This window comes from Hydractinia symbiolongicarpus, chromosome 3, assembly GCF_029227915.1.
Source record: "Hydractinia symbiolongicarpus strain clone_291-10 chromosome 3, HSymV2.1, whole genome shotgun sequence".
Lineage (NCBI taxonomy): Eukaryota > Metazoa > Cnidaria > Hydrozoa > Anthoathecata > Hydractiniidae > Hydractinia > Hydractinia symbiolongicarpus.
The window spans coordinates 8,792,835-8,802,713 of NC_079877.1; the positions used below are offsets into that span (position 1 = coordinate 8,792,835).

Sequence of the window (9,879 nt, forward strand, 5' to 3'; positions counted from 1 at the left end):
AACATATTATTTAAATATGAACTCGTCCTCGGTAGTATAGTGGTAAGTATCCCCGCCTGTCACGCGGGAGACCGGGGTTCGATTCCCCGCCGGGGAGGTTCTTTTTATCTTGTCAATGTTTCGTTTCACGTCAGTAGCGTTCGCGGGACTGTCCGGGAATACAGATTTACGCCCGGTTAGCTCAGTCGGTAGAGCATCAGACTTTTAATCTGAGGGTCGCGGGTTCGAGTCCCTCATCGGGCGTAACAATTATTTGGTACGATGGTGAACTAACTTTCACCACAATGTCTTGTCGAAAGAGGATGAATAACGTAACATTTGCGGAGTGGCAAAGGCGAAGCAAACTTGATGGGGAACTAGCTCAGATGGTAGAGCGCTCGCTTAGCATGCGAGAGGTACCGGGATCGATGCCCGGGTTCTCCAATGCCTTTTCCATAGGCGTAAAATAAATGAAATTTGCGCAGAGCAATTTGCAGCAGCGTTCGTGTCATGTCGGGATGGCCGAGCGGTCTAAGGCGCCAGACTCAAGACAAAATGTTCTTCCACTCATCGCGTGGAGAATTCTGGTCCTCGAATGAGGGCGTGGGTGCGAATCCCACTTCCGACAACTTTTCCCTGCCACACAAAATTTTAGGCCTAAAATGCAAGTCCACCGAGCCGGATTTGAACCAGCGACCTAAGGATGCCTGAGTGGTATAAGTTCGTCTACAGTCCTCCGCTCTACCAACTGAGCTATCGGTGGATGTAGCATCGTACAGTTCTTGTGCAGGACTATGCAGGTCATGTCACGTTTGTAGTATGACGTGGTTTTTAAAATGATGCGATAGCTCGCACGTAGCAGAGGGTGGTTTCGATCCACCGACCTCTGGGTTATGGGCCCAGCACGCTTCCTCTGCGCCACTCTGCTGAAGGTAGGTAAGCTGAAATGTGTCTGATGTAAGGTGTAGTTTAGTATTGCGAACAGCACTCGAACTATGACCTTTTTACCATTTCCAGGGGGATTAGCTCACATGGTAGAGCGCTCGCTTTGCATGCGAGAGGTACCGGGATCGATGCCCGGATCCTCCAAGACGATGTTTTTAATTTATTTATTTTTATACTAATTTCAGTAGTTGCCAATGGTCATAAGAGGATTTATGATGCTCCTAAGATTACCTGGTATTAATAATAATAATAATAATACTAAACCGCGCTGCATATGTCTAGAGCATTTCTTGCTGTTTAATTTCGCATTGACAGTATACACAGTTTCAGCTTTTAACATGATCGACCGTGTGGCATTCGGGCATTGACGCCATCGCGAACATATTATTTAAATATGAACTCGTCCTCGGTAGTATAGTGGTAAGTATCCCCGCCTGTCACGCGGGAGACCGGGGTTCGATTCCCCGCCGGGGAGGTTCTTTTTATCTTGTCAATGTTTCGTTTCACGTCAGTAGCGTTCGCGGGACTGTCCGGGAATACAGATTTACGCCCGGTTAGCTCAGTCGGTAAAGCATCAGACTTTTAATCTGAGGGTCGCGGGTTCGAGTCCCTCATCGGGCGTAACAATTATTTGGTACGATGGTGAACTAACTTTCACCACAATGTCTTGTCGAAAGAGGATGAATAACGTAACATTTGCGGAGTGGCAAAGGCGAAGCAAACTTGATGGGGAACTAGCTCAGATGGTAGAGCGCTCGCTTAGCATGCGAGAGGTACCGGGATCGATGCCCGGGTTCTCCAATGCCTTTTCCATAGGCGTAAAATAAATGAAATTTGCGCAGAGCAATTTGCAGCAGCGTTCGTGTCATGTCGGGATGGCCGAGCGGTCTAAGGCGCCAGACTCAAGACAAAATGTTCTTCCACTCATCGCGTGGAGAATTCTGGTCCTCGAATGAGGGCGTGGGTTCGAATCCCACTTCCGACAACTTTTCCCTGCCACACAAAATTTTAGGCCTAAAATGCAAGTCCACCGAGCCGGATTTGAACCAGCGACCTAAGGATGCCTGAGTGGTATAAGTTCGTCTACAGTCCTCCGCTCTACCAACTGAGCTATCGGTGGATGTAGCATCGTACAGTTCTTGTGCAGGACTATGCAGGTCATGTCACGTTTGTAGTATGACGTGGTTTTTAAAATGATGCGATAGCTCGCACGTAGCAGAGGGTGGTTTCGATCCACCGACCTCTGGGTTATGGGCCCAGCACGCTTCCTCTGCGCCACTCTGCTGAAGGTAGGTAAGCTGAAATGTGTCTGATGTAAGGTGTAGTTTAGTATTGCGAACAGCACTCGAACTATGACCTTTTTACCATTTCCAGGGGGATTAGCTCACATGGTAGAGCGCTCGCTTTGCAAGCGAGAGGTACCGGGATCGATGCCCGGATCCTCCAAGACGATGTTTTTAATTTATTTATTTTTATACTAATTTCAGTAGTTGCCAATGGTCATAAGAGGATTTATGATGCTCCTAAGATTACCTGGTATTAATAATAATAATAATAATACTAAACCGCGCTGCATATGTCTAGAGCATTTCTTGCTGTTTAATTTCGCATTGACAGTATACACAGTTTCAGCTTTTAACATGATCGACCGTGTGGCATTCGGGCATTGACGCCATCGCGAACATATTATTTAAATATGAACTCGTCCTCGGTAGTACAGTGGTAAGTATCCCCGCCTGTCACGCGGGAGACCGGGGTTCAATTCCCCGCCGGGGAGGTTCTTTTTATCTTGTCAATGTTTCGTTTCACGTCAGTAGCGTTCGCGGGACTGTCCGGGAATACAGATTTACGCCCGGTTAGCTCAGTCGGTAGAGCATCAGACTTTTAATCTGAGGGTCGCGGGTTCGAGTCCCTCATCGGGCGTAACAATTATTTGGTACGATGGTGAACTAACTTTCACCACAATGTCTTGTCGAAAGAGGATGAATAACGTAACATTTGCGGAGTGGCAAAGGCGAAGCAAACTTGATGGGGAACTAGCTCAGATGGTAGAGCGCTCGCTTAGCATGCGAGAGGTACCGGGATCGATGCCCGGGTTCTCCAATGCCTTTTCCATAGGCGTAAAATAAATGAAATTTGCGCAGAGCAATTTGCAGCAGCGTTCGTGTCATGTCGGGATGGCCGAGCGGTCTAAGGCGCCAGACTCAAGACAAAATGTTCTTCCACTCATCGCGTGGAGAATTCTGGTCCTCGAATGAGGGCGTGGGTTCGAATCCCACTTCCGACAACTTTTCCCTGCCACACAAAATTTTAGGCCTAAAATGCAAGTCCACCGAGCCGGATTTGAACCAGCGACCTAAGGATGCCTGAGTGGTATAAGTTCGTCTACAGTCCTCCGCTCTACCAACTGAGCTATCGGTGGATGTAGCATCGTACAGTTCTTGTGCAGGACTATGCAGGTCATGTCACGTTTGTAGTATGACGTGGTTTTTAAAATGATGCGATAGCTCGCACGTAGCAGAGGGTGGTTTCGATCCACCGACCTCTGGGTTATGGGCCCAGCACGCTTCCTCTGCGCCACTCTGCTGAAGGTAGGTAAGCTGAAATGTGTCTGATGTAAGGTGTAGTTTAGTATTGCGAACAGCACTCGAACTATGACCTTTTCACCATTTCCAGGGGGATTAGCTCACATGGTAGAGCGCTCGCTTTGCATGTGAGAGGTACCGGGATCGATGCCCGGATCCTCCAAGACGATGTTTTTAATTTATTTATTTTTATACTAATTTCACTAGTTGCCAATGGTCATAAGAGGATTTATGATGCTCCTAAGATTACCTGGTATTAATAATAATAATAATACTAAACCGCGCTGCATATGTCTAGAGCATTTCTTGCTGTTTAATTTCGCATTGACAGTATACACAGTTTCAGCTTTTAACATGATCGACCGTGTGGCATTCGGGCATTGACGCCATCGCGAACATATTATTTAAATATGAACTCGTCCTCGGTAGTACAGTGGTAAGTATCCCCGCCTGTCACGCGGGAGACCGGGGTTCGATTCCCCGCCGGGGAGGTTCTTTTTATCTTGTCAATGTTTCGTTTCACGTCAGTAGCGTTCGCGGGACTGTCCGGGAATACAGATTTACGCCCGGTTAGCTCAGTCGGTAGAGCATCAGACTTTTAATCTGAGGGTCGCGGGTTCGAGTCCCTCATCGGGCGTAACAATTATTTGGTACGATGGTGAACTAACTTTCACCACAATGTCTTGTCGAAAGAGGATGAATAACGTAACATTTGCGGAGTGGCAAAGGCGAAGCAAACTTGATGGGGAACTAGCTCAGATGGTAGAGCGCTCGCTTAGCATGCGAGAGGTACCGGGATCGATGCCCGGGTTCTCCAATGCCTTTTCCATAGGCGTAAAATAAATGAAATTTGCGCAGAGCAATTTGCAGCAGCGTTCGTGTCATGTCGGGATGGCCGAGCGGTCTAAGGCGCCAGACTCAAGACAAAATGTTCTTCCACTCATCGCGTGGAGAATTCTGGTCCTCGAATGAGGGCGTGGGTTCGAATCCCACTTCCGACAACTTTTCCCTGCCACACAAAATTTTAGGCCTAAAATGCAAGTCCACCGAGCCGGATTTGAACCAGCGACCTAAGGATGCCTGAGTGGTATAAGTTCGTCTACAGTCCTCCGCTCTACCAACTGAGCTATCGGTGGATGTAGCATCGTACAGTTCTTGTGCAGGACTATGCAGGTCATGTCACGTTTGTAGTATGACGTGGTTTTTAAAATGATGCGATAGCTCGCACGTAGCAGAGGGTGGTTTCGATCCACCGACCTCTGGGTTATGGGCCCAGCACGCTTCCTCTGCGCCACTCTGCTGAAGGTAGGTAAGCTGAAATGTGTCTGATGTAAGGTGTAGTTTAGTATTGCGAACAGCACTCGAACTATGACCTTTTTACCATTTCCAGGGGGATTAGCTCACATGGTAGAGCGCTCGCTTTGCATGCGAGAGGTACCGGGATCAATGCCCGGATCCTCCAAGACGATGTTTTTAATTTATTTATTTTTATACTAATTTCAGTAGTTGCCAATGGTCATAAGAGGATTTATGATGCTCCTAAGATTACCTGGTATTAATAATAATAATAATAATACTAAACCGCGCTGCATATGTCTAGAGCATTTCTTGCTGTTTAATTTCGCATTGACAGTATACACAGTTTCAGCTTTTAACATGATCGACCGTGTGGCATTCGGGCATTGACGCCATCGCGAACATATTATTTAAATATGAACTCGTCCTCGGTAGTATAGTGGTAAGTATCCCCGCCTGTCACGCGGGAGACCGGGGTTCGATTCCCCGCCGGGGAGGTTCTTTTTATCTTGTCAATGTTTCGTTTCACGTCAGTAGCGTTCGCGGGACTGTCCGGGAATACAGATTTACGCCCGGTTAGCTCAGTCGGTAGAGCATCAGACTTTTAATCTGAGGGTCGCGGGTTCGAGTCCCTCATCGGGCGTAACAATTATTTGGTACGATGGTGAACTAACTTTCACCACAATGTCTTGTCGAAAGAGGATGAATAACGTAACATTTGCGGAGTGGCAAAGGCGAAGCAAACTTGATGGGGAACTAGCTCAGATGGTAGAGCGCTCGCTTAGCATGCGAGAGGTACCGGGATCGATGCCCGGGTTCTCCAATGCCTTTTCCATAGGCGTAAAATAAATGAAATTTGCGCAGAGCAATTTGCAGCAGCGTTCGTGTCATGTCGGGATGGCCGAGCGGTCTAAGGCGCCAGACTCAAGACAAAATGTTCTTCCACTCATCGCGTGGAGAATTCTGGTCCTCGAATGAGGGCGTGGGTTCGAATCCCACTTCCGACAACTTTTCCCTGCCACACAAAATTTTAGGCCTAAAATGCAAGTCCACCGAGCCGGATTTGAACCAGCGACCTAAGGATGCCTGAGTGGTATAAGTTCGTCTACAGTCCTCCGCTCTACCAACTGAGCTATCGGTGGATGTAGCATCGTACAGTTCTTGTGCAGGACTATGCAGGTCATGTCACGTTTGTAGTATGACGTGGTTTTTAAAATGATGCGATAGCTCGCACGTAGCAGAGGGTGGTTTCTATCCACCGACCTCTGGGTTATGGGCCCAGCACGCTTCCTCTGCGCCACTCTGCTGAAGGTAGGTAAGCTGAAATGTGTCTGATGTAAGGTGTAGTTTAGTATTGCGAACAGCACTCGAACTATGACCTTTTTACCATTTCCAGGGGGATTAGCTCACATGGTAGAGCACTCGCTTTGCATGCGAGAGGTACCGGGATCGATGCCCGGATCCTCCAAGACGATGTTTTTAATTTATTTATTTTTATACTAATTTCAGTAGTTGCCAATGGTCATAAGAGGATTTATGATGCTCCTAAGATTACCTGGTATTAATAATAATAATAATAATACTAAACCGCGCTGCATATGTCTAGAGCATTTCTTGCTGTTTAATTTCGCATTGACAGTATACACAGTTTCAGCTTTTAACATGATCGACCGTGTGGCATTCGGGCATTGACGCCATCGCGAACATATTATTTAAATATGAACTCGTCCTCGGTAGTATAGTGGTAAGTATCCCCGCCTGTCACGCGGGAGACCGGGGTTCGATTCCCCGCCGGGGAGGTTCTTTTTATCTTGTCAATGTTTCGTTTCACGTCAGTAGCGTTCGCGGGACTGTCCGGGAATACAGATTTACGCCCGGTTAGCTCAGTCGGTAGAGCATCAGACTTTTAATCTGAGGGTCGCGGGTTCGAGTCCCTCATCGGGCGTAACAATTATTTGGTACGATGGTGAACTAACTTTCACCACAATGTCTTGTCGAAAGAGGATGAATAACGTAACATTTGCGGAGTGGCAAAGGCGAAGCAAACTTGATGGGGAACTAGCTCAGATGGTAGAGCGCTCGCTTAGCATGCGAGAGGTACCGGGATCGATGCCCGGGTTCTCCAATGCCTTTTCCATAGGCGTAAAATAAATGAAATTTGCGCAGAGCAATTTGCAGCAGCGTTCGTGTCATGTCGGGATGGCCGAGCGGTCTAAGGCGCCAGACTCAAGACAAAATGTTCTTCCACTCATCGCGTGGAGAATTCTGGTCCTCGAATGAGGGCGTGGGTTCGAATCCCACTTCCGACAACTTTTCCCTGCCACACAAAATTTTAGGCCTAAAATGCAAGTCCACCGAGCCGGATTTGAACCAGCGACCTAAGGATGCCTGAGTGGTATAAGTTCGTCTACAGTCCTCCGCTCTACCAACTGAGCTATCGGTGGATGTAGCATCGTACAGTTCTTGTGCAGGACTATGCAGGTCATGTCACGTTTGTAGTATGACGTGGTTTTTAAAATGATGCGATAGCTCGCACGTAGCAGAGGGTGGTTTCGATCCACCGACCTCTGGGTTATGGGCCCAGCACGCTTCCTCTGCGCCACTCTGCTGAAGGTAGGTAAGCTGAAATGTGCTGATGTAAGGTGTAGTTTAGTATTGCGAACAGCACTCGAACTATGACCTTTTTACCATTTCCAGGGGGATTAGCTCACATGGTAGAGCGCTCGCTTTGCATGCGAGAGGTACCGGGATCGATGCCCGGATCCTCCAAGACGATGTTTTTAATTTATTTATTTTTATACTAATTTCAGTAGTTGCCAATGGTCATAAGAGGATTTATGATGCTCCTAAGATTACCTGGTATTAATAATAATAATAATAATACTAAACCGCGCTGCATATGTCTAGAGCATTTCTTGCTGTTTAATTTCGCATTGACAGTATACACAGTTTCAGCTTTTAACATGATCGACCGTGTGGCATTCGGGCATTGACGCCATCGCGAACATATTATTTAAATATGAACTCGTCCTCGGTAGTATAGTGGTAAGTATCCCCGCCTGTCACGCGGGAGACCGGGGTTCGATTCCCCGCCGGGGAGGTTCTTTTTATCTTGTCAATGTTTCGTTTCACGTCAGTAGCGTTCGCGGGACTGTCCGGGAATACAGATTTACGCCCGGTTAGCTCAGTCGGTAGAGCATCAGACTTTTAATCTGAGGGTCGCGGGTTCGAGTCCCTCATCGGGCGTAACAATTATTTGGTACGATGGTGAACTAACTTTCACCACAATGTCTTGTCGAAAGAGGATGAATAACGTAACATTTGCGGAGTGGCAAAGGCGAAGCAAACTTGATGGGGAACTAGCTCAGATGGTAGAGCGCTCGCTTAGCATGCGAGAGGTACCGGGATCGATGCCCGGGTTCTCCAATGCCTTTTCCATAGGCGTAAAATAAATGAAATTTGCGCAGAGCAATTTGCAGCAGCGTTCGTGTCATGTCGGGATGGCCGAGCGGTCTAAGGCGCCAGACTCAAGACAAAATGTTCTTCCACTCATCGCGTGGAGAATTCTGGTCCTCGAATGAGGGCGTGGGTTCGAATCCCACTTCCGACAACTTTTCCCTGCCACACAAAATTTTAGGCCTAAAATGCAAGTCCACCGAGCCGGATTTGAACCAGCGACCTAAGGATGCCTGAGTGGTATAAGTTCGTCTACAGTCCTCCGCTCCACCAACTGAGCTATCGGTGGATGTAGCATCGTACAGTTCTTGTGCAGGACTATGCAGGTCATGTCACGTTTGTAGTATGACGTGGTTTTTAAAATGATGCGATAGCTCGCACGTAGCAGAGGGTGGTTTCGATCCACCGACCTCTGGGTTATGGGCCCAGCACGCTTCCTCTGCGCCACTCTGCTGAAGGTAGGTAAGCTGAAATGTGTTTGATGTAAGGTGTAGTTTAGTATTGCGAACAGCACTCGAACTATGACCTTTTTACCATTTCCAGGGGGATTAGCTCACATGGTAGAGCGCTCGCTTTGCATGCGAGAGGTACCGGGATCGATGCCCGGATCTTCCAAGACGATGTTTTTAATTTATTTATTTTTATACTAATTTCAGTAGTTGCCAATGGTCATAAGAGGATTTATGATGCTCCTAAGATTACCTGGTATTAATAATAATAATAATAATACTAAACCGCGCTGCATATGTCTAGAGCATTTCTTGCTGTTTAATTTCGCATTGACAGTATACACAGTTTCAGCTTTTAACATGATCGACCGTGTGGCATTCGGGCATTGACGCCATCGCGAACATATTATTTAAATATGAACTCGTCCTCGGTAGTATAGTGGTAAGTATCCCCGCCTGTCACGCGGGAGACCGGGGTTCGATTCCCCGCCGGGGAGGTTCTTTTTATCTTGTCAATGTTTCGTTTCACGTCAGTAGCGTTCGCGGGACTGTCCGGGAATACAGATTTACGCCCGGTTAGCTCAGTCGGTAGAGCATCAGACTTTTAATCTGAGGGTCGCGGGTTCGAGTCCCTCATCGGGCGTAACAATTATTTGGTACGATGGTGAACTAACTTTCACCACAATGTCTTGTCGAAAGAGGATGAATAACGTAACATTTGCGGAGTGGCAAAGGCGAAGCAAACTTGATGGGGAACTAGCTCAGATGGTAGAGCGCTCGCTTAGCATGCGAGAGGTACCGGGATCGATGCCCGGGTTCTCCAATGCCTTTTCCATAGGCGTAAAATAAATGAAATTTGCGCAGAGCAATTTGCAGCAGCGTTCGTGTCATGTCGGGATGGCCGAGCGGTCTAAGGCGCCAGACTCAAGACAAAATGTTCTTCCACTCATCGCGTGGAGAATTCTGGTCCTCGAATGAGGGCGTGGGTTCGAATCCCACTTCCGACAACTTTTCCCTGCCACACAAAATTTTAGGCCTAAAATGCAAGTCCACCGAGCCGGATTTGAACCAGCGACCTAATGATGCCTGAGTGGTATAAGTTCGTCTACAGTCCTCCGCTCTACCAACTGAGCTATCGGTGGATGTAGCATCGTACAGTTCTTGTGCAG

The 9,879-nt window shown here is 47.6% G+C and overlaps 45 non-coding genes across 45 annotated transcripts; 37 read left to right on the forward strand and 8 right to left on the reverse strand.

Annotated features, from left to right (window-relative positions):
* The first annotated feature begins 25 nt into the window (after positions 1-25).
* On the forward strand, positions 26-97 carry Trnad-guc (transfer RNA aspartic acid (anticodon GUC)). Its single transcript has one exon. It is a non-coding gene; the product is annotated as a tRNA-Asp (tRNA).
* A 73-nt stretch (positions 98-170) lies between these two features.
* Positions 171-243, forward strand: Trnak-uuu (transfer RNA lysine (anticodon UUU)). Its single transcript has one exon. It is a non-coding gene; the product is annotated as a tRNA-Lys (tRNA).
* Positions 244-350: 107 nt separating this feature from the next.
* Positions 351-423, forward strand: Trnaa-agc (transfer RNA alanine (anticodon AGC)). Its single transcript has one exon. It is a non-coding gene; the product is annotated as a tRNA-Ala (tRNA).
* Positions 424-491: 68 nt separating this feature from the next.
* On the forward strand, positions 492-607 carry Trnal-caa (transfer RNA leucine (anticodon CAA)). The gene is made up of 2 exons: positions 492-529; positions 562-607. It is a non-coding gene; the product is annotated as a tRNA-Leu (tRNA).
* A 41-nt stretch (positions 608-648) lies between these two features.
* Positions 649-742, reverse strand: Trnay-gua (transfer RNA tyrosine (anticodon GUA)). Its single transcript has 2 exons — positions 706-742; positions 649-684 (listed from the first exon to the last, which is right to left on the reverse strand). It is a non-coding gene; the product is annotated as a tRNA-Tyr (tRNA).
* Positions 743-995: 253 nt separating this feature from the next.
* On the forward strand, positions 996-1,068 carry Trnaa-ugc (transfer RNA alanine (anticodon UGC)). The gene has a single exon. It is a non-coding gene; the product is annotated as a tRNA-Ala (tRNA).
* Positions 1,069-1,327: 259 nt separating this feature from the next.
* Trnad-guc (transfer RNA aspartic acid (anticodon GUC)) lies at positions 1,328-1,399 on the forward strand. The gene has a single exon. It is a non-coding gene; the product is annotated as a tRNA-Asp (tRNA).
* Positions 1,400-1,472: 73 nt separating this feature from the next.
* Positions 1,473-1,545, forward strand: Trnak-uuu (transfer RNA lysine (anticodon UUU)). The gene has a single exon. It is a non-coding gene; the product is annotated as a tRNA-Lys (tRNA).
* A 107-nt stretch (positions 1,546-1,652) lies between these two features.
* On the forward strand, positions 1,653-1,725 carry Trnaa-agc (transfer RNA alanine (anticodon AGC)). The gene has a single exon. It is a non-coding gene; the product is annotated as a tRNA-Ala (tRNA).
* Positions 1,726-1,793: 68 nt separating this feature from the next.
* Positions 1,794-1,909, forward strand: Trnal-caa (transfer RNA leucine (anticodon CAA)). The gene is made up of 2 exons: positions 1,794-1,831; positions 1,864-1,909. It is a non-coding gene; the product is annotated as a tRNA-Leu (tRNA).
* A 41-nt stretch (positions 1,910-1,950) lies between these two features.
* Trnay-gua (transfer RNA tyrosine (anticodon GUA)) lies at positions 1,951-2,044 on the reverse strand. The gene is made up of 2 exons: positions 2,008-2,044; positions 1,951-1,986 (listed from the first exon to the last, which is right to left on the reverse strand). It is a non-coding gene; the product is annotated as a tRNA-Tyr (tRNA).
* A 253-nt stretch (positions 2,045-2,297) lies between these two features.
* Positions 2,298-2,370, forward strand: Trnaa-ugc (transfer RNA alanine (anticodon UGC)). Its single transcript has one exon. It is a non-coding gene; the product is annotated as a tRNA-Ala (tRNA).
* Positions 2,371-2,629: 259 nt separating this feature from the next.
* On the forward strand, positions 2,630-2,701 carry Trnad-guc (transfer RNA aspartic acid (anticodon GUC)). The gene has a single exon. It is a non-coding gene; the product is annotated as a tRNA-Asp (tRNA).
* A 73-nt stretch (positions 2,702-2,774) lies between these two features.
* Trnak-uuu (transfer RNA lysine (anticodon UUU)) lies at positions 2,775-2,847 on the forward strand. Its single transcript has one exon. It is a non-coding gene; the product is annotated as a tRNA-Lys (tRNA).
* A 107-nt stretch (positions 2,848-2,954) lies between these two features.
* Trnaa-agc (transfer RNA alanine (anticodon AGC)) lies at positions 2,955-3,027 on the forward strand. The gene has a single exon. It is a non-coding gene; the product is annotated as a tRNA-Ala (tRNA).
* A 68-nt stretch (positions 3,028-3,095) lies between these two features.
* Positions 3,096-3,211, forward strand: Trnal-caa (transfer RNA leucine (anticodon CAA)). Its single transcript has 2 exons — positions 3,096-3,133; positions 3,166-3,211. It is a non-coding gene; the product is annotated as a tRNA-Leu (tRNA).
* Positions 3,212-3,252: 41 nt separating this feature from the next.
* Trnay-gua (transfer RNA tyrosine (anticodon GUA)) lies at positions 3,253-3,346 on the reverse strand. Its single transcript has 2 exons — positions 3,310-3,346; positions 3,253-3,288 (listed from the first exon to the last, which is right to left on the reverse strand). It is a non-coding gene; the product is annotated as a tRNA-Tyr (tRNA).
* A 582-nt stretch (positions 3,347-3,928) lies between these two features.
* Positions 3,929-4,000, forward strand: Trnad-guc (transfer RNA aspartic acid (anticodon GUC)). Its single transcript has one exon. It is a non-coding gene; the product is annotated as a tRNA-Asp (tRNA).
* A 73-nt stretch (positions 4,001-4,073) lies between these two features.
* On the forward strand, positions 4,074-4,146 carry Trnak-uuu (transfer RNA lysine (anticodon UUU)). Its single transcript has one exon. It is a non-coding gene; the product is annotated as a tRNA-Lys (tRNA).
* Positions 4,147-4,253: 107 nt separating this feature from the next.
* On the forward strand, positions 4,254-4,326 carry Trnaa-agc (transfer RNA alanine (anticodon AGC)). Its single transcript has one exon. It is a non-coding gene; the product is annotated as a tRNA-Ala (tRNA).
* Positions 4,327-4,394: 68 nt separating this feature from the next.
* Trnal-caa (transfer RNA leucine (anticodon CAA)) lies at positions 4,395-4,510 on the forward strand. Its single transcript has 2 exons — positions 4,395-4,432; positions 4,465-4,510. It is a non-coding gene; the product is annotated as a tRNA-Leu (tRNA).
* Positions 4,511-4,551: 41 nt separating this feature from the next.
* Positions 4,552-4,645, reverse strand: Trnay-gua (transfer RNA tyrosine (anticodon GUA)). Its single transcript has 2 exons — positions 4,609-4,645; positions 4,552-4,587 (listed from the first exon to the last, which is right to left on the reverse strand). It is a non-coding gene; the product is annotated as a tRNA-Tyr (tRNA).
* A 253-nt stretch (positions 4,646-4,898) lies between these two features.
* Trnaa-ugc (transfer RNA alanine (anticodon UGC)) lies at positions 4,899-4,971 on the forward strand. The gene has a single exon. It is a non-coding gene; the product is annotated as a tRNA-Ala (tRNA).
* A 259-nt stretch (positions 4,972-5,230) lies between these two features.
* On the forward strand, positions 5,231-5,302 carry Trnad-guc (transfer RNA aspartic acid (anticodon GUC)). The gene has a single exon. It is a non-coding gene; the product is annotated as a tRNA-Asp (tRNA).
* Positions 5,303-5,375: 73 nt separating this feature from the next.
* On the forward strand, positions 5,376-5,448 carry Trnak-uuu (transfer RNA lysine (anticodon UUU)). Its single transcript has one exon. It is a non-coding gene; the product is annotated as a tRNA-Lys (tRNA).
* Positions 5,449-5,555: 107 nt separating this feature from the next.
* Positions 5,556-5,628, forward strand: Trnaa-agc (transfer RNA alanine (anticodon AGC)). Its single transcript has one exon. It is a non-coding gene; the product is annotated as a tRNA-Ala (tRNA).
* A 68-nt stretch (positions 5,629-5,696) lies between these two features.
* On the forward strand, positions 5,697-5,812 carry Trnal-caa (transfer RNA leucine (anticodon CAA)). Its single transcript has 2 exons — positions 5,697-5,734; positions 5,767-5,812. It is a non-coding gene; the product is annotated as a tRNA-Leu (tRNA).
* A 41-nt stretch (positions 5,813-5,853) lies between these two features.
* On the reverse strand, positions 5,854-5,947 carry Trnay-gua (transfer RNA tyrosine (anticodon GUA)). The gene is made up of 2 exons: positions 5,911-5,947; positions 5,854-5,889 (listed from the first exon to the last, which is right to left on the reverse strand). It is a non-coding gene; the product is annotated as a tRNA-Tyr (tRNA).
* A 253-nt stretch (positions 5,948-6,200) lies between these two features.
* On the forward strand, positions 6,201-6,273 carry Trnaa-ugc (transfer RNA alanine (anticodon UGC)). Its single transcript has one exon. It is a non-coding gene; the product is annotated as a tRNA-Ala (tRNA).
* A 259-nt stretch (positions 6,274-6,532) lies between these two features.
* Positions 6,533-6,604, forward strand: Trnad-guc (transfer RNA aspartic acid (anticodon GUC)). The gene has a single exon. It is a non-coding gene; the product is annotated as a tRNA-Asp (tRNA).
* A 73-nt stretch (positions 6,605-6,677) lies between these two features.
* On the forward strand, positions 6,678-6,750 carry Trnak-uuu (transfer RNA lysine (anticodon UUU)). Its single transcript has one exon. It is a non-coding gene; the product is annotated as a tRNA-Lys (tRNA).
* Positions 6,751-6,857: 107 nt separating this feature from the next.
* Trnaa-agc (transfer RNA alanine (anticodon AGC)) lies at positions 6,858-6,930 on the forward strand. Its single transcript has one exon. It is a non-coding gene; the product is annotated as a tRNA-Ala (tRNA).
* A 68-nt stretch (positions 6,931-6,998) lies between these two features.
* On the forward strand, positions 6,999-7,114 carry Trnal-caa (transfer RNA leucine (anticodon CAA)). The gene is made up of 2 exons: positions 6,999-7,036; positions 7,069-7,114. It is a non-coding gene; the product is annotated as a tRNA-Leu (tRNA).
* Positions 7,115-7,155: 41 nt separating this feature from the next.
* Trnay-gua (transfer RNA tyrosine (anticodon GUA)) lies at positions 7,156-7,249 on the reverse strand. Its single transcript has 2 exons — positions 7,213-7,249; positions 7,156-7,191 (listed from the first exon to the last, which is right to left on the reverse strand). It is a non-coding gene; the product is annotated as a tRNA-Tyr (tRNA).
* Positions 7,250-7,501: 252 nt separating this feature from the next.
* On the forward strand, positions 7,502-7,574 carry Trnaa-ugc (transfer RNA alanine (anticodon UGC)). Its single transcript has one exon. It is a non-coding gene; the product is annotated as a tRNA-Ala (tRNA).
* A 259-nt stretch (positions 7,575-7,833) lies between these two features.
* On the forward strand, positions 7,834-7,905 carry Trnad-guc (transfer RNA aspartic acid (anticodon GUC)). Its single transcript has one exon. It is a non-coding gene; the product is annotated as a tRNA-Asp (tRNA).
* Positions 7,906-7,978: 73 nt separating this feature from the next.
* On the forward strand, positions 7,979-8,051 carry Trnak-uuu (transfer RNA lysine (anticodon UUU)). The gene has a single exon. It is a non-coding gene; the product is annotated as a tRNA-Lys (tRNA).
* A 107-nt stretch (positions 8,052-8,158) lies between these two features.
* On the forward strand, positions 8,159-8,231 carry Trnaa-agc (transfer RNA alanine (anticodon AGC)). The gene has a single exon. It is a non-coding gene; the product is annotated as a tRNA-Ala (tRNA).
* Positions 8,232-8,299: 68 nt separating this feature from the next.
* Positions 8,300-8,415, forward strand: Trnal-caa (transfer RNA leucine (anticodon CAA)). The gene is made up of 2 exons: positions 8,300-8,337; positions 8,370-8,415. It is a non-coding gene; the product is annotated as a tRNA-Leu (tRNA).
* Positions 8,416-8,456: 41 nt separating this feature from the next.
* Positions 8,457-8,550, reverse strand: Trnay-gua (transfer RNA tyrosine (anticodon GUA)). Its single transcript has 2 exons — positions 8,514-8,550; positions 8,457-8,492 (listed from the first exon to the last, which is right to left on the reverse strand). It is a non-coding gene; the product is annotated as a tRNA-Tyr (tRNA).
* A 585-nt stretch (positions 8,551-9,135) lies between these two features.
* Positions 9,136-9,207, forward strand: Trnad-guc (transfer RNA aspartic acid (anticodon GUC)). Its single transcript has one exon. It is a non-coding gene; the product is annotated as a tRNA-Asp (tRNA).
* Positions 9,208-9,280: 73 nt separating this feature from the next.
* Positions 9,281-9,353, forward strand: Trnak-uuu (transfer RNA lysine (anticodon UUU)). Its single transcript has one exon. It is a non-coding gene; the product is annotated as a tRNA-Lys (tRNA).
* Positions 9,354-9,460: 107 nt separating this feature from the next.
* Positions 9,461-9,533, forward strand: Trnaa-agc (transfer RNA alanine (anticodon AGC)). Its single transcript has one exon. It is a non-coding gene; the product is annotated as a tRNA-Ala (tRNA).
* Positions 9,534-9,601: 68 nt separating this feature from the next.
* On the forward strand, positions 9,602-9,717 carry Trnal-caa (transfer RNA leucine (anticodon CAA)). The gene is made up of 2 exons: positions 9,602-9,639; positions 9,672-9,717. It is a non-coding gene; the product is annotated as a tRNA-Leu (tRNA).
* A 41-nt stretch (positions 9,718-9,758) lies between these two features.
* Positions 9,759-9,852, reverse strand: Trnay-gua (transfer RNA tyrosine (anticodon GUA)). The gene is made up of 2 exons: positions 9,816-9,852; positions 9,759-9,794 (listed from the first exon to the last, which is right to left on the reverse strand). It is a non-coding gene; the product is annotated as a tRNA-Tyr (tRNA).
* Positions 9,853-9,879: the final 27 nt, after the last annotated feature.